Here is a 20,495-nt window from a genome sequence, read left to right on the forward strand (position 1 = left end):
CTCTTTTTCTTTTATTCGTAAGCTTGTAAAAGCAACTCCAGTGATACGATAATATGACGTGATAAAACACTCTTATGATGGGCTACTCCGTATGATAGTATTTTCAATAAAATTTGTCAATTTTTGACAATTTACAGTAATATAAAAATTCTTTTACATTTAGAAAAAAAACATAACATTTGACCTACACAACATCATCTCGAGCTTGCGAGCTTACCGGATGCCTCACTATTGGCATGAACGTTTTCTAATTTTGCCGGACACATAAAGTAGCTTGTAAAAAATGAGGTCAGCAGTGTTTGCAGAACTTCATTTGCAGAACTTTATCCTTCAGCTCTACTTATATGATGGCGATCACAGTATAAACTATCTTTTAAACTCCGTGAATATCTTCAAATCAGAAATTCACTCTCTGATTGATTATAAAATTTGTAGAGACCAATCATTAAACTTTTGTCGAGTTCGAGCTTGATTTTAGGGGTTTTGACAGGATATTCGCAAATAGGACCTTTGTCAAATATATCAAATTTTTGACGAATTTTCACACATATTATTCAGTGTTTCATTTTTATTTTGTAGAGATTGGGCTCGTATGCTCAGATTTATCATTTTATGTAGAAGCTCAGCCTTACTTTTACTGTGATGTACTCACTTCTTGAAGATTTGGAGATTTCTTTGCAATCAATAACATCGTTTCTCATATGGATCCAACCAACATCAGTACTTTAAGGAGCTGGCTTTTTATTTTAATGTTGACTGTCATATAATGAATCAATTCATGAAATTGCTAAAGGTGAGCTTTAATCTTGCAGCGAACATAATTCTTAAATGTGTGGCATTTAATCTTGATCTTGTAACTGGTGCCTTCATTTAGCTATAACAATATCATATGAGCATCATGGACACCTCGTAAGTAATCAAAAGGCGTCTGAATATTGGCAATTTGAATCATCTCCTTGCGGATCCAAATTTTTTCTTTGCATTCAGATTTCATAAGCACTCAAACTTATATTCCCAAGTTTTAAGTCTTTGTTGTAGAGCTTGTGAACCTTATGGACAAGCTTTGAGCTTGTCTTTTTAAGTTATTGCGTTCAGCTTCACTCGTGAAGAGCTTTTTGATATGTATTTGTCACATTGTAGGGCCCTTTGAGTTGATTTTGTAAAGATTTTTACAGGGATTTTTGATCTCGGGAATGAGAAGATTTTATTCTCGAGACATTCTGAAATTGTCTAATATTAACACTGGCGTGTCTTCTTCTCCACTGCTCACTTCATGGGTGGCCGTGGTTGTTCTACTTTAACTTGTGTAGAATTTTTTATCTTGGGGGAGACCTGTTTGTCACACGAGCTTTATGCAAAATACTATAAATGAATTTTCCGGTTTATAAATCAAAAATTGGAGGTTTCTCGTTATTTTTGACATAAAAATGGCAGGAACAAAAAATACTTGTTCGAAAAACTAGCAAAACTCAGAGAAGGCTTGTCATACAACTTTTTTTACCTCGGGATGAAGATTTTGCGAGGCCTGGCATATTTTTGTAGATCATTTTTTGTTCTTGTAGTAAATAAATTAGGCGTTCACATCTCTTGAGCTTAGAAATGTAATATTTAGGACTCGTAATCGAGCTCGCTTCAACTGTACTTGTAGAAATTTACTCAAGCCTTTACTTTTTTGAAACATTTGTTGATCTCATTCTTGGCGATTCTTGCTCTTGGCAAGATGTGGTTGTTTTTCTGAATATTTATCAAGCATTCAGGTCATTTAGTCAAGATTTTAGGTTTGCTTTCATTCAGCTGTCAAGCTTTAGATTGCAACTCTCGGAGAGATCTTGAATTTGTTACCGTTGAGTTGTATGAGCAGTTAGGTCATACAACTGAGCTTCACGGTCATTTGACACATCTTCATCGAGCTCTTGAATTTCAAATTTATCAAGCTTGTATTGGAAAAAATTGGAGAATGCGGAGAGGCCTTTGGAGATTTACAACTTGGTTTTTTGGAGAAAGGATTTTCAAACGTGAAGAGAACATTTAAAAGCATGATAGCATGACAACATAGCTCAAGTCAGATTGTCACTAGACTCAATTTTTACGTTTCAGTTCTAGACTATAAATGTGTAAACAAGGAACAACTTATAGAATTAAGAGAAGTGTATATGCATTTATTTCTGGTTAGCAAATGTGAATATAACGATTAACCACAAATTAGTATATATCCCTTCGAACTAACTAATCACATACGGACAAATATAGAGTCAACCGACATATAATGTTGCGCATAGAATTCTCACTTAACCAAATTTATACAACTCAATTAGCAAGTAACAACAACTTTTACCTTATTAACATAATCAATTAATTTCAACTCCACTGATTTGACAATTCTACAATTAATCTACTGCTAGATAACACATGGCGATCTTGCCACTAGTATCATCTAGATCTACAAAGTTGAGCACAAGATCGAATACCTCGTATGCGAATGCATCCTCAATTAATATCAAACCAATTTGCATTTCGAAGTTTCCATAAAACCATAGATCGTAGTCGGTTAGTGTCAAAGATAATTTTGAATAACCGGATAGAACGTAAATTCTCGAACGCCTCTATGATGTGTTGAGAATTTAAATAAGCCCCATAAATACCCGTACTAACTATAATTATGAGTTTACCTTCCATGATACCAGACTGGATATCGAACCGAAAAAAGAGACAACCATAGAGAAATTGAACACTTGCTCCTCCTTCTAGGGACAAATGTTGGAATCTAGTTCTTCTCACAACTGTTATGGTTATGTTCTCTGTGTTTTTCGGTTTTCTCCTACTTTTCTCCTCATGTTCCGTCTACTTCTTTTATACACTTGTAGCTTGTAAGTGGATCCGTTTGGGTCTGTGTATGGGCTTTCCTCACGAGCTAAAAATATCGAGGCCCAACAAACCTCTTTTTTTTTCTCATAAGGTTGTAAAAGTAACTTCCAGTGATACGATAATATGATGTGATATAACACTCTTGTGATTGATAATATGACGTGATATAACAGTCTTGTGATTGGCTCATCCGTATGATAGCACTATCAATAAAATTTGTCAATTTTTGGCATACTCCGGTAATATAAAAAATTATTTTACATTTAACAAAAAATATAACATTTATATTTAGTTTCAGTTATACTTGTACGAATATATTGAAAAATTTGAATGTCCAGGATTGATAAGAAGGTTGTCAACTATTGAACGTAAAGAATATAGTATATCTAGTTTTTTAAATAAATTGATAATATTGATAATCTTTGATTTCCACACTTCAGTGGAGATTCCAATGCTAATGAAAATGGTTGATCTGTCGTCATGGTACTGTAATAAACCAACACTAACTCCCAACAACTTTGGTAACTTGAATAAGAAAAAACAACTCAACACAGTGCAAAACACTCGCTGATAATCACTAGTTATAAGTACGATTATAATGGCGGACACTTCAAGAGGCCCGTTCTCTCCCAATTAAAAATAAGAAAAAGGTAACTGACAAATTATCTCCTAACCCTAATTTCCTTTTGCCTCTTTACTTTTCTCCCCTTCCAATTTGTCCAATCTGTAATTTTGTTTTATTTGTACATCCTTTTTCGCTTTTGTGCTCTGCATTTCCTTTTATACCCTTGCTAGCATACGCTATCAAAGTTTGTGGACTTGTACCATTTATTACATTATCTCGGGGCCATAGTCTCACCTTATTCTCAAGATGAAAGTATGGGAATCGTGCTGCAATGGCACTGGAATTCTCCCTTGCCTGCAATATGTGATGACCTCAATCTCGGGGTTAGGAAATGAGGACCCACACACCATTAAACTAACAACAAATAAGCATAAACCCAGATTAACTATTAACAGGATCTATACAGAATTAAGTTTAAGACAAGATTAAAACTACTAACCAGATAATATCACTACTAGAAAAATGCCCTCAGATATCGGTTATAAACCGATGTCTTTTTTTTCAAACCGATGTCTTCGCATGTGTAGATAAAGGTAGGGGTTTTATAACATCGGTTTTTAGCCGATGTTAAAATTGTACATAGACATCGGTTTTCTTAGCAAACTGATGCCTAAATTAGCCCTTTTTTTAATAACATGTTAAAACTAGATTGTGAAAAGTGGTATTTAGGAGGTTAAAAAGCACTGTAAACATATAACATTGAAGAACTTTTAACCGATAGACATCAGATTCTTAAACAAAACTGATGTCTTACTCTGTATATTACATCGGTTTATTTACTCAACCGACTTTAAACATGACTTATAACATCAGTTTTACTTGAGAAAGTGATGTGAAACTTCTACTCTAATATCAGTTACGTAAGTTAAACCGATGTACATTGTTCTAGAAGACATCAGTTTTCTTCTGATTTACTTTTATATACTTGCACAAAATGATGTGTTTTAACATTTTAGACATCATTTTCATTCCTATAATTCGATTTGTTTTGTTAGTTTAGACATCGTTTTTAGTTTAAGCAGGTGATGTATTTTTAGTTGCTTCACATCATTTTTATAACAAGAACCGATGTTTGAGTTTTTTTTAAAAATAAATAAGCATATACATTTGTGCATAAACCCAGACAAAATAAAAGAATACTAAATCAACATCCAACAAACAACCAGAAATATACTAAATCAACTTCCATGTCTACAACCAAAATCCAACCATATTCTCCGACAACCAACATCTAGCCATTATGACGTCCAACAAACAACCAACATCCATATATCTACAACCAAAATCTAATCCACCCATCCATATGCATCTCCATATTCCAACAAATATTTATACAACTTAATATATATGTCTAAAATTTATAACATAAGAGGTACCAAAACAAGTACCACTTCCTGGTGCATATTTAGACATACCAAATAAGCTTTGAGAATGAATTAAAGGACCTTGATGTATACTCCGCCACAAGCTTTGAGAATACAGAGGACTTGTTTTGTAATAACCTTGAAGGAGAATCACATTCCTTTACGAGACCTGAAAAAGAATTGGCGAATACTAAAATTATCAGGGAATGTTACGCTTCACTAACTTTCTGTAAACGTTTAGGTGGAAAAGAGCAATTGAGCTATCATGATTTTGTAAATAATAAGAATTTTGATTGTACCATGACTAAGAAGCAAGACCATGTCGCTGTCAAGAACATAAGTGATACGACGTGCAATGGTTACAAGGGTATAATTAGAAAAGTGGTGCCCAAGAGTTTGTTGAATAAGATTGTCAATGCTCGTGTCAATTGAAGTTGTTGCTTCATCAAGGATCAACACCTTGCAATTCTTGAGCAGTACTCGCCAAAAACAAACTAGTTGTCGCTGACCCATGCTCCATTTATCCCCATTCTCATGAATTGTGTGCATTGTTGTTACAAAAAAACATTTACATCAAAATGTAGGATATAAAGAAAATCATTCACCAAAACAAGACAGAATCATAGAAGTATATCTGGAAAGAAAAATGGACAAACCTTTAGAATCCAACTTTCTATCCATCTTCCTGACTTCATCTCCAAGTTGACATTTATCTAAAGTCTACAAGTAAATTGTAAAACAATTGAGTTAGCGTGTATGGGTTATTTATTCAATCGTAAAATGAAAGGGAATATCCAGAAGATACTTACGTCGCATATTTTTGCATCCATGCACTGCTCAATCCAGAAAGGTTGATGTTTAAGGTGAGTCCGTATGATACGGTTAAACCTGCAATTGTTGTACATGAAAATAAAACATGCAAGTTAGATTTACCACTACATAGGAAAACAAGAAAATAAAATATGAACATACATTACAAAATACATACCAGGATCTATGCTATTTCTAAAGTACATTGAGAGAACCAAAAGGAAGGCAAATGTAGCACATGAGAAAGCATCTAATCGCAACAACATCCATTTCATTGCACCAGCAACTTGGAACTCAGAGAGAGAATACGCATCCACTATTTTCATATATGTTGGTTGAAATCTTGCCTCTTGATCAGAACTCCTAATAGTTGCGACCACTATTTTCATAATAAGATTAAGGTTAAAAATTAGAAATGAAGGTAATCTTAATTTGAGCACATCAATTACTACCATATAATATTAATTTATATCATTTAAAAAAATTAGTACACTTGAATTGGTGATTAACTCCTTAACAACCTTCTATAATATGCATATATAACTTTTAGGCCACTGGTGTAGGGGCTGTAGCTACAGATTCCTGATTCCATATAATATGCTAAAATCTAGACACCACTACCCATATGAAATCAAATTATTATATATAAATTGCATTATTGTATTCAATATCACATTATTATCTCTAACAGCCATCTAAAATTTAAAATTTTGGCTTACTTTCAAGGTCCATGGTAATGTAACAAGAGACAATTTGATCACAATTTTACCTAAGAAGATGATAAAAATTTTGTCATGCCACACAAGGTAGGATAATTGTTTATACCAAATTGTAAATAACCAAATTTATCAGGAAACGTCAAGAAGAAGCAGATAAAACTTCTGTACTGAGGTCTGAAAGCATAACCCATTTAGACAAAACTTGTTAAATATTAAGTAACAAAATCACACACACACACACAATGAAAGTCCTCACATCAACAGAATATTTTAAGAATAATACATATCCAGATTTGAAAAAGGAATATTGTTGCAGGTTGCAAACCTCAGTGTTGACATACTGACAAAATACCATTCATGCAAACATTCAAGTAAACAAATTAAACCAATATACAATGTTCATCTAAACAACTAAATCAATGTATATCTTGATTAACAATTGAGTATATGATTAACTATTTATGTAACGCCCCCAAATCCGGGGTCAAGGGATTTGGTCGTCACTATGAAACCTCAATCTAAATCAACCTGTTTAATCAATAAACAAATGCCAGCGGAAGATATTTAGCATAAATGACCCCAAACTAATCCAAGATCTTTTAAGGTTACAGTTCTAGAAACAAGAATTCCAAATTCCATAAATAAATTTTTCACTTTCTTTTAAAACTCTTTTCAATAAATTCCAACTCAAAACTAAACTCACTAGTATAACTTCGAAATGAAGTATACTAGGCCCAAATAAAATACAAAACTATAATATAATATAATATAATATAACACAATAAAACTTACACTAGCCCGCAAACCCTGGATCAACCACCTTCCAAGAGCTTCTTCTTTGCTTCCTCAAATTATGCAGCTAAACAGCGCAAGCTAATCCTCACTGGAGGTTAAATTTAAAAACAGGCAAGTATGAGCGGAAGAAATGCTCAGCAAGATCATTATAGTAAATATAGGGTCGTTTGATATAAAACCGACATCTGCATCAGTGCAGAACATTTAGAAATCATAATTGCTGAATCATAAAACTCTTTTTGATATTTTCAAGCGAAATGCTTCAGCACTACTTTGAATCTTGACGAGAATAAAACTCGTAAAACAGTGTTTACGGAAATATCGTAAACAATTCTAACATGAAACAATGATTATGGATTGAATCGTAAACTTTACTCAAACCGAACTCTTCAAATTAATACTTATTTTGCTGTCATATCAAATTAGATATTACTACGAACTTTGATGCTCACAACATCCCATACTGAAATCAACATCAATCATCTATACTAATACCACCTTTGATATTTAACAACAACCTAAGTATCCACAAAATCAGAAACTGAATCAAAGCCACAATTCACTTTTAATCCAAAATGAAATTAGTACTTTTAATCCAAAATAGAATCAGTTGATAAATCATTTATGCTATGATTATCAAAACAATAAAGAATTTTAGATATCTATTTAGATTGGAACCAATTATGCACTATGTTGTTCCGGATGATCAGTCACGAAACAACACCGGTATCCCGCAGCCATACCGTAAATATAGGTACTACCCGTATCCCACAACCATACGGTACCTATAGGGTGCCAGAAAAGGCATAACAAGCCTTGTAAGATATTACACTTCCGTATTACACTTCTGTATAATAGCTCACGCTGGACCGGTGCCTCGGCCTCTTACGCAATCAGTAACCATCCAATATTAAAACATTTTATTGAAAAAGGGATCATAATATTCGACACCCGAAATAATTTTATTCCTCCAATTCTTAGGTAGGAATATTCGCAACCAAATAACTTTTCTCAAAATCCAAAACATTTATAAATCCGATAATTGGATAAGTAAAAATACTTGCCTATTCTTAATATAGAATAGCAGATGAGCATTTGCACAAACAGAATTATTTAATTCAGTGATATGTAAAACATTTATCTATCTTGAACTGAAAATAGGAAAAGCAATACTTGCATGATAAGATTTTAAATAAATATCACTTGAACAATAAGTGATGTCAGGGGTACTTGCCTTTAGGTTTTTAGCAGTTAGCACACTCGCAATAACGCATCAATTCTGACATTCTGTCTCAAAACATCATCGTCTTCCCTTCCAACACTTTACTGATATGCTGCTCCTGCGATTACTAGAAGTCAGCTACCCAATACCATTCCATCTCATTCTTTATCCAACATCTTGTCTTGATCAACTCGAATGATCCGCATCTATAATTAAAATATAGAACTTTAATTGTCTAATCGATAACCACTCGACGAACTACGCGTCAAAAGCCTATCGTCTACCCATACGATAGCCCACACACAAGAAAAACAGTCAAACACAAGACTTATGACCCACATATACACGTAATTCACATAGCACATAAGCACATAACTCATATATCACATAATTCATATCACATAAGACTCGGTTCATCAGAAGGGTCGACTCGATATGTTTAAAACTGAACTCGGATCAAAATATAATTTTCAGTCACTACGCGACTCAGAATCGATTTATAAAACAAGCGACCTTTCAAAACAAAAAGGATTTTGGTCTCGAAAGTATTTTTATTGAAAGCGGAATATTTTTCTGAGTCTGGAGGCGTTCGTTTCGTATTAAACGGACGAACGGTTGATTTTCTACGAATAAAATACGAATAATTCAATTAATAATAGTATTAATTGAATATTTAATACTCTATAGATATTTTTAAAAGCCCAAAATAATTTTTAGGAATTATTTGGCTTAATTATAAATAATTATATTTTATTTAACCATTTATAAATAAAATTAATTGATTAAATGAAGTAATCAATCAATCAAATTCATAAATAATTAACTAAAATAAATTATAAATAATTAAATCAAATTTGAATTTTTTTGAAAATAATAAAAGAAAATAATTTTTGGAATTAAAATAATTCAGTTAACTATTTAAAATAATTAACTAAATTAATTTTTGAATTTAAAAACAATTTTTGGAATTTCAAATGAATTTTGAATTATTTTCTGAAAATAATTCCCAGAAACATGTTTTGGAAAGGGGGTCATCTTCTTTGATGAATCAAACAGCAACAAAGCACAAGAACACAGTCGGGAAGCTTGAAGAACTCGCCGGAATTTTCCGGAATCCGGCGAGCTTCAACACCTCCGGCGAACCCCCAAATCACACCAAAACATCACGAAAACTTCTGTTTTTCACACCAAACTCGACAAAAATCATTCCAGAAATTGAATGGAAGCAACTACAACATCAAACAATCAAACCCACATAAAAATCGATCAAAACCATCAAGAACAACAAATTTTCCGGCCAAAAATCGATTTGCTTCGTTTCTCAACCATAATCGACGTACTATATATCAAAACGATGCTAGAAACACGTACAATCTAATTATATCATCACAATCAACAACCAATTAACGTATAAACCAAAATATTGAAAAATACAAACTAACAAAACCAAAAACTCGACTATAGCCCTCCGGCAATAGAACGAACACAAAAATGGTATGAATCGACTCTAAATAACATGTTAAAGCTAATCCTAACATCAAAAACAACCAAAAACTCCTGAAAATCAAGAACCCAATTCGGGTCAAGAACCCTAAAATACGAATTTGAAATTTACCAGTCGTTTAAATGATTTGATAGTTGAAATAGGTAGAACAGATCAAGGGCTTCACAACGGTTACAAATACTTGTGATTTGGTGTTCAATAACACCTTCAAAATTGACTTTGATTTTCAGAACTCTTCAAGAACACCAAGAACACATATTCAAGTAATTTTCAGAAAATCAAACCTTAATTACTACATGATATTGAACTCTATTTTGGAAGTATAATATACCAAATTGACCAGAAAAACATGCTCTACAACATGGAATCATCAAATCATATCAACAACCTCAAGAACAAATTTTCATAATTTAATTATTAAATAATTCGAATATAAATAAATAAATAAGAAAATTACCATGATTTCTGGACAAAAACTGATGATTGATTCAGAAAGAAGATTTCGAGAGCTTCGTTTTGATATGCTGCACGCCCGAATCGGAGTTCGATAACGCCTTCGTTCGTGTGTTTGATTCTCGGGTACGTATCGGTTTCTCGGGTTTTTCTCTGTATTTACGGTGTTTTAACTGGTTGCAAATGAATAAACGGAATAAACGAAATAAGAAATAGGCTATTTATATTTATGGAATATTGGATCGTTCTGGATCGTTTTGGATCGTTTTGGATCATTAAATTAGTTGCTTAGCCGCTAAGTAACTGCAATAACGATCCGATTCAATACCAAAATTGGATAATTATCAAAACCGAGCTTTTTATAAAACATTATATACGAGAATAATATAAAAATATCCCGTCTCTCGAAAATACGGGTTTTATTGATTACCGAAATAACTATCGTATCGAAAATCTTGCGCCGGGCCGCGCACGGGTCAAACCGTAATCCGGATTGAAAAAGTCAAAACACGGAAAATGTCCGGAATTACCAGATTAGGTTAGGAAGGAGTTTTCGGAAGAGTTTCGGGTTGTAAAAACGCAAAAACGGTTGAAGTTGAATGATTCCCGGCTTTATAAAATAATTTTGGTAATTACTCAGAAAATAATTAATAATTCATAAATCAATATAAAATCATATAACAGTCCAAAAATTACCAGAAAAATATCACAATTATCTATATTTTATTCTGAACATATAAAAATTCAAATATTCAAATAATATCACATATAAACACCCAAACATCAATTCCAATTATCAGATAATTCACCAAAATTCACATAAAATCACATAAATAATTCCAAATAATTATAATAATAATATTTGAAAATATGGGATATTACAATCTACCCCCTTATAAGGATTCCGTCCTCGGAATCAGCAGAAGAAAGCACTAAGGGATCTTCTAGCCAACTTTCCATTTCCAAATAACCTCAATTTTCCATAATCTCAAACAAATCTTGTATTCCTTGTATAATAAAACTTTTACAAGAGCTTCACCGTGCACCTTGTTCCATTCACACCCTTTGACCAATTCCTCAATAGAATCACTTTTATTGATCGCGAGAAAGAAGAATAAAGAGAAAGATAGAGAGAAGAAAGGAAAGAGAGATAAAGAGAGAAATAAAAGAACAGATTGACTTCGCTATATGCCACTGATATTCTAATCGCATTGCAGTCCACTGTCGTCCTTCGTAATTCCATCACATCGCCTTACTTTGACTTGACCAGAATACTCAACTTAACTTGATTGGCATGCCTTCGAATATTTGGGATGATAAAATCATAGAATTTCAAAAAGAAAAGAATTTGATACCATAATGGAACCAAAATCTAAATTTGAGAAAAAGTATTGTTGAAATAAAAGAATAATTGAGAGATCAATATGATCAAACGAACTTGGTATTGCGTGCCCAAATTAAGACACTACTAAAGGTTGTTAACCTTCATGTATTCACAACACACACAAGTGATGGCGTCCCATCCAACTCCTATCACACAGACAGGTATACCTTGTGTCCCCTATAGATAGGGTTGTTCATCTCAGTCAGAATAAAAGGATATCAAAGGAATAAAAAATTAAATGAATAAACTGAAAAGATTTCAAAGTTGATATTTCTGGAGAAAAATGAAATCCAGAAAACAAGATTCTGGAACAAAATGATTAAAAGAGTGTTTGGGAATATATCTTCTAACAGATACCTCTTTTGAGAGATGCCAAAAGAAGTCATAGAAAGAGAAGGTATTGCCAAGATCTTAATACTTATCTTCTATTTTAATTTTTCTGTTGACTCGTCATCCGATTCTCGACACTTCTTCATATTCTAAGGATATCGATAATCTCCATCGTCGTCGAATCGTAGTCTCGGAAGATTCCACAATAGAAATTTGCAACTTCCCGGAGTTCCATCCAGCTCAGCACAATCATCTCAAACGAATGCGCCTATCTTAACTTACTCGTTAGTACTATATCCAATAGTCCAACAGGAACTCGATATGAGCTCAAACGCCCTCACATAGCTATACACACTCCTACACACTCTCGTTTCTAGTTTACTATAACCTCAGCTCTGATACCAACCTGTAACGCCCCCAAATCCGGGGTCAAGGGATTTGGTCGTCACTATGAAACCTCAATCTAAATCAACCTGTTTAATCAATAAACAAATGCCAGCGGAAGATATTTAGCATAAATGACCCCAAACTAATCCAAGATCTTTTAAGGTTACAGTTCTAGAAACAAGAATTCCAAATTCCATAAATAAATTTTTCACTTTCTTTTAAAACTCTTTTCAATAAATTCCAACTCAAAACTAAACTCACTAGTATAACTTCGAAATGAAGTATACTAGGCCCAAATAAAATACAAAACTATAATATAATATAATATAATATAACACAATAAAACTTACACTAGCCCGCAAACCCTGGATCAACCACCTTCCAAGAGCTTCTTCTTTGCTTCCTCAAATTATGCAGCTAAACAGCGCAAGCTAATCCCCACTGGAGGTTAAATTTAAAAACAGGCAAGTATGAGCGGAAGAAATGCTCAGCAAGATCATTATAGTAAATATAGGGTCGTTTGATATAAAACCGACATCTGCATCAGTGCAGAACATTTAGAAATCATAATTGCTGAATCATAAAACTCTTTTTGATATTTTCAAGCGAAATGCTTCAGCACTACTTTGAATCTTGACGAGAATAAAACTCGTAAAACAGTGTTTACGGAAATATCGTAAACAATTCTAACATGAAACAATGATTATGGATTGAATCGTAAACTTTACTCAAACCGAACTCTTCAAATTAATACTTATTTTGCTGTCATATCAAATTAGATATTACTACGAACTTTGATGCTCACAACATCCCATACTGAAGTCAACATCAATCATCTATACTAATACCACCTTTGATATTTAACAACAATCTAAGTATCCACAAAATCAGAAACTGAATCAAAGCCACAATTCACTTTTAATCCAAAATGAAATTAGTACTTTTAATCCAAAACAGAATCAGTTGATAAATCATTTATGCTATGATTATCAAAACAATAAAGAATTTTAGATATCTATTTAGATTGGAACCAATTATGCACTATGCTGTTCCTGATGATCAGTCACGAAACAACACCGGTATCCCGCAGCCATACCGTAAATATAGGTACTACCCGTATCCCACAACCATACGGTACCTATAGGGCGCCAGAAAAGGCATAACAAGCCTTGTAAGATATTACACTTCCGTATTACACTTCTGTATAATAGCTCACGCTGGACCGGTGCCTCGGCCTCTTACGCAATCAGTAACCATCCAATATTAAAACATTTTATTGAAAAAGGGGTCATAATATTCGACACCCGAAATAATTTTATTCCTCCAATTCTTAGGTAGGAATATTCACAACCAAATAACTTTTCTCAAAATCCAAAACATTTATAAATCCGATAATTGGATAAGTAAAAATACTTGCCTATTCTTAATATAGAATAGCAGATGAGCATTTGCACAAACAGAATTATTTAATTCAGCGATATGTAAAACATTTATCTATCTTGAACTGAAAATAGGAAAAGCAATACTTGCATGATAAGATTTTAAATAAATATCACTTGAACAATAAGTGATGTCAGGGGTACTTGCCTTTAGGTTTTTAGCAGTTAGCACACTCGCAATAACGCATCAATTCTGACATTCTGTCTCAAAACATCATCGTCTTCCCTTCCAACACTTTACTGATATGCTGCTCCTGCGATTACTAGAAGTCAGCTACCCAATACCATTCCATCTCATTCTTTATCCAACATCTTGTCTTGATCAACTCGAATGATCCGCATCTATAATTAAAATATAGAACTTTAATTGTCTAATCGATAACCACTCGACGAACTACGCGTCAAAAGCCTATCGTCTACCCATACGATAGCCCACACAAGAAAAACAGTCAAACACAAGACTTATGACCCACATATACACGTAATTCACATAGCACATAAGCACATAACTCATATATCACATAATTCATATCACATAAGACTCGGTTCATCAGAAGGGTCGACTCGATATGTTTAAAACTGAAATCGGATCAAAATATGATTTTCAGTCACTACGCGACTCAGAATCGATTTATAAAACAAGCGACCTTTCAAAACAAAAAGGATTTTGGTCTCGAAAGTATTTTTATTGAAAGCGGAATATTTTTCTGAGTCTGGAGGCATTCGTTTCGTATTAAACGGACGAACGATTGATTTTCTACGAATAAAATACGAATAATTCAATTAATAATAGTATTAATTGAATATTTAATACTCTATAGATATTTTTAAAAGCCCAAAATAATTTTTAGGAATTATTTGTCTTAATTATAAATAATTATATTTTATTTAACCATTTATAAATAAAATTAATTGATTAAATGAATTAATCAATCAATCAAATTCATAAATAATTAACTAAAATAAATTATAAATAATTAAATCAAATTTGAATTTTTTTGAAAATAATAAAAGAAAATAATTTTTGGAATTAAAATAATTCAGTTAACTATTTAAAATAATTAACTAAATTAATTTTTGAATTTAAAAACAATTTTTGGAATTTCAAATGAATTTTGAATTAATTTCTGAAAATAATTCCCAGAAACATGTTTTGGAAAGGGGGTCATCTTCTTTGATGGATCAAACAGCAACAAAGCACAAGAACACAGTCGGGAAGCTTGAAGAACTCGCCGGAATTTTCCGGAATCCGGCGAGCTTCAACACCTCCGGCGAACCCCCAAATCACACCAAAACATCACGAAAACTTCTGTTTTTCACACCAAACTCGACAAAAATCATTCCAGAAATTGAATGGAAGCAACTACAACATCAAACAATCAAACCCACATAAAAATCGATCAAAACCATCAAGAACAACAAATTTTCCGGCCAAAAATCGATTTGCTTCGTTTCTCAACCATAATCGACGTACTATATATCAAAACGATGCTAGAAACACGTACAATCTAATTATATCATCACAATCAACAACCAATTAACGTATAAACCAAAATATTGAAAAATACAAACTAACAAAACCAAAAACTCGACTATAGCCCTCCGGCAATAGAACGAACACAAAAATGGTATGAATCGACTCTAAATAACATGTTAAAGCTAATCCTAACATCAAAAACAACCAAAAACTCCTGAAAATCAAGAACCCAATTCGGGTCTAGAACCCTAAAATACGAATTCGAAATTTACCAGTCGTTTAAACGATTTGATAGTTGAAATAGGTAGAACAGATCAAGGGCTTCACAACGGTTACAAATACTTGTGATTTGGTGTTCAATAACACCTTCAAAATTGACTTTGATTTTCAGAACTCTTTAAGAACACCAAGAACACATATTCAAGTAATTTTCAGAAAATCAAACCTTAATTACTACATGATATTGAACTCTATTTTGGAAGTATAATATACCAAATTGACCAGAAAAACATGCTCTACAACATGGAATCATCAAATCATATCAACAACCTCAAGAACAAATTTTCATAATTTAATTATTAAATAATTCGAATATAAATAAATAAATAAGAAAATTACCATGATTTCTGGACAAAAACTGATGATTGATTCAGAAAGAAGATTTCGAGAGCTTCGTTTTGATATGCTGCACGCCCGAATCGGAGTTCGATAACGCCTTCGTTCGTGTGTTTGATTCTCGGGTACGTATCGGTTTCTCGGGTTTTTCTCTGTATTTATGGTGTTTTAACTGGTTGCAGATGAATAAACGGAATAAACGAAATAAGAAATAGGCTATTTATATTTATGGAATATTGGATCATTCTGGATCGTTTTGGATCATTAAATTAGTTGCTTAGCCGCTAAGTAACTGCAATAACGATCCGATTCAATACCAAAATTGGATAATTATCAAAACCGAGCTTTTTATAAAACATTATATACGAGAATAATATAAAAATATCCCGTCTCTCGAAAATACGGGTTTTATTGATTACCGAAATAACTATCGTATCGAAAATCTTGCGCCGGGCCGCGCACGGGTCAAACCGTAATCCGGATTGAAAAAGTCAAAACACGGAAAATGTCCGGAATTACCAGATTAGGTTAGGAAGGAGTTTTCGGAAGAGTTTCGGTTTGTAAAAACGCAAAAACGGTTGAAGTTGAATGATTCCCGGCTTTATAAAATAATTTTGGTAATTACTCAGAAAATAATTAATAATTCATAAATCAATATAAAATCATATAACAGTCCAAAAATTACCAGAAAAATATCACAATTATCTATATTTTATTCTGAACATATAAAAATTCAAATATTCAAATAATATCACATATAAACACCCAAACATCAATTCCAATTATCAGATAATTCACCAAAATTCACATAAAATCACATAAATAATTCCAAATAATTATAATAATAATATTTGAAAATATTGGATATTACAATTTATAGTAGTGCTTTCCGGCCTGAAGGAATCCCCTAAAAGGGGCCAATCCAGTGCAAGGACCAATCATAATAATAGGCACTTTAAAATCAGATGGAAGCTTAAAATTAGACTGTCTAACAAAGATGGGTGCACAGCTGCAATCATCGCTTTCCTCCAATGGCACAACATTTTGTAAATGGATACATATTTATTCTGAAATAGTTAAGCATTTAATAGAAAAAATCTTTGCTTGCTATATTGGAACACCGAGATCTAGATAAAAGAAAGCTAGCTTTTTTATTGCAAAGGATAGAGTTAAATTTATTATGTTATTTAAACCTCCACATTAACAAAACCCCTCTTAAGTAATTACCAACTTTATCAGTACATGGATTAAAAATTTACCTTCATCCAAGTTGAACAGACGCCTTTGTGGATTCGTCCTACAGGAGTTCTCTCATTAACCAATGCACAAGTAACATGAATTCATGATGGAGCAATCCTATATAATGTAAAAAACATAGTTATATGCATCTGTGAAAGGATGATTAGGTTCGTGAAGTACAATATTGCTACACAAATACTGCCGTATGAAAATGAGGTAGCAGGGAGACTGGTATGGAAAATGTCAAATTCCAGATGAGTGCAAGATCGATCAGATTTAGGGGTATGAAGCTCTCTTTTCACAAATACATTAGCTCTACACCCATAAAATATCATATAATAATAAATTAGGATAATGGGACTCTAAGAATATCAAATATTGAAAAGCAAGATAAAAATCTGGATCAATATTAAGAAACCTGCAAAGATGTTGAGCATCATAACTAGCATGACCATTTGACATGCTAAAAGTTCTATCCAATAAAGATGAATTAGTTTGATCATGAAAGACCACCCGATATTCTAATACATCGACAGTGTAAGGAGTGGCAGCAGCTCCATCCTCTTCATCCCGAAGCAGTTGGTCTAGCTCAGGCCACACCAACTCTCGCCTAAATTGACATTACTTTGTTAAGGTAATCAAGCATACATTCAATAGTATAACAAAACTCAATCTATTTAACCTATTATGATATCATATTGCTAAAGTTGTAATACCATATTGTAAAGTCATCCTCAATGCATTGATCATCATCTCTCATACCCACTAGAACAAGTCATTTGGCACCGGCAAATGGTGAAAAGAAAATAACAAGTGTTAGATCAAAACATACACAGAACTTAACAATGGAAGTCAACAAGATACAGCACATAAGCAGTCATAGGCATCTCTAATGAACCCAACGTTATCAATATATTTAACCTAAAACCAAATGAAAGAGAAAGTCTTTAGATTTACATACCCTGCTCTATAAGGCCGTCATCCACATCCTTTGTAATCTATAATTTAGAAATTAACAACCATTAAGTACAATCGTACAAGTGATATGAAATAGAATCTTTTTTTAATCTATAGGCATTTACGTAACACCTTATTAAAATGCTCATATTGTCTGTTTCCAAGACCAAATACTCCATACTAGAGACTGTTAAGCCATTCCCCCTTCTCAGTTTGGAAATAATCTAAAATCAACTACAAATCCAATTTAAGATGTACAAGTAGAAAAATCATATAACATAAATTACCTCTAAAAACCACTTGAAGAATCTAGCTTCGTTGTCTGTGGGTTCACCATCACCATGTCTACACTGACAGTAAAATAATGAATTTAGAAGGAGTTACTATACTCAACCAAAACTGCAGAAACAATTAACACGGAGTGCAATATATAATGATCTAAATAAACTAATCGATCATAGATACAACTCACGTATCTAGGAAGAAAAAAGAAATGGTTTCTTTTTTGAATTTAGTCTCGTACTCGTCATCTTCAGCAATAACAAGGCCACTGTTAAGGCTTATATAGATCTGTAAACCCAACTTCTTTCAAGATTAACAATATATACACCAACTTTTAATCGAGTAGATTAAAAGTTAATCTTACCTAATCAAACAAACCCAACTTCTTTCAACACTAATAAAGCTCCCAGACCTGTAAACTAAACTCTATTAAAATAAAAACATAAAATTTGAAAATAAATTCAAAATAAACCTAATTTTCTCACACAAATCGAGTAGACCCAACTTCTTTCAAGATTATTTAGCACCAATTGAGCTCGATTTAGGAATTAATCGAGTTTAATTAAAGGTTTGTACAAATAGGGGTATAATTACGTTTAGAGAGAGTGAATGAGAAGAGAGAGGGTGAGAGATGAGAGAGAAGAGAGACTAAGAGAAGAGACAGTGAGAGAGAAGGAGAGAAGAGAGAATGAGAGAGAGAGGAGAGACTGAGAGAGAGGGGGAAAGGGTTTTGGTTAAGGGGGGGAATTTTTTGATGTATTAACGGGGGAAAGAAAGAAGCGGGCCTTTATTATTGTTTCTAAAAATGATTATAAACATCGGTTGGTTAAGATACTGATGTCTTACAACATATTTAACATCGGTTTCGAAGCGACCGATGTTAAAACAGCTTTTAACATCGGTGATATTTCTAACCGATATTAGAGGGGTGATATCGTAGGCACTATTTCCAGTAGTGTATATATTACAACCCAAAATAATATTTAATTTACACAATCGATTCCGACTTAGAACCGACAGATAACCCATGGTATCCTTATAACTTTCCAACTAAAGCGCTTTCTCACACATCCTGTACTACCTGCTCTGGCATCTGGAAGCCTACGACACGGTCCAGGTACGCTCTTACGAGCAGTGCGCCTAAGTATGGCCATCTTCTTTCTTAACTGCCATGGTTAGAGCAAAGCAAATATATATGAGCACAAAAGCCCAGCAAGTAACTACATAGCAGTTCTATAAAGCAATAATAGTAACAATAGCAAACTCTGAGGCATTCTACTTTTAAATCTCTAGGTTGCAGATTTCTATCTTTGGCTATACAAGGTTATGAAGAAAGGTTTGAGCTTTCAAGAATCACGGACTAAGATAGGGTGAAAGCCGACATTCATCGCAACTCAATAGAAGGAGAATCATATCATAAATGCATAATAGCATCATGGACAAGATATATGGCATCATGACATCATGTTATAAACATTTATAATCAAAACAACTTCAAAAACTTCATTTTAGGATGCTACGGATTACAGCAGGTAATCATCCGCGAAGTAATCCCGAACCTCGCTGGGTTCTAAAAAATAATGAGATCCCTAGGCAACATTTAAGCCTATCAATTGGTGTGAAAGGGACTTGCGTCTGAGTCCAATCCACTAAATCAAGAAAACATTCTTTTGTTAAAGAGCAATTATCTTTTATAAAACTGATGCCGGGGAGAAATTACAAGGATTCTAAACATTAGGATTTAAATTATCAATCTAGGATTGGAGTTATGGGACTCTTATTAGAAATTGAATTATCTTCTCACAAGCGGGATCATCAAGGATAGGTACCAATGATTCAACAACTAAGGAAGAAAGTATTGAAAAAGAGTTATAACGATAATCAACAAAGGTAGGAGTGTCTGATATCAAAAGTAGTACATGGCGTACATCTAGTTATAAAGATTGGATATGGAAATAAAGGATAGTTATCAAACAAAGGTAGTTCAAGGAATTCGAATTATAAGCAATGGTCAACATAGGGAATTAT

General features: G+C 33.0%; 1 long non-coding RNA gene across 1 annotated transcript; it reads right to left on the minus strand.

Moving 5' to 3' along the window:
• Positions 1-4,640: 4,640 nt before the first annotated feature.
• LOC141671076 (uncharacterized) lies at positions 4,641-5,474 on the minus strand. Its single transcript, XR_012554937.1, has 2 exons — positions 5,154-5,474; positions 4,641-5,023 (listed from the first exon to the last, which is right to left on the minus strand). It is a non-coding gene; the product is annotated as an uncharacterized LOC141671076 (long non-coding RNA).
• Between the last annotated feature and the right edge of the window lie 15,021 nt (positions 5,475-20,495).

The sequence above is a fragment of the Apium graveolens genome, chromosome 7 (genome assembly GCF_009905375.1).
Source record: "Apium graveolens cultivar Ventura chromosome 7, ASM990537v1, whole genome shotgun sequence".
Taxonomy (NCBI): domain Eukaryota; kingdom Viridiplantae; phylum Streptophyta; class Magnoliopsida; order Apiales; family Apiaceae; genus Apium; species Apium graveolens.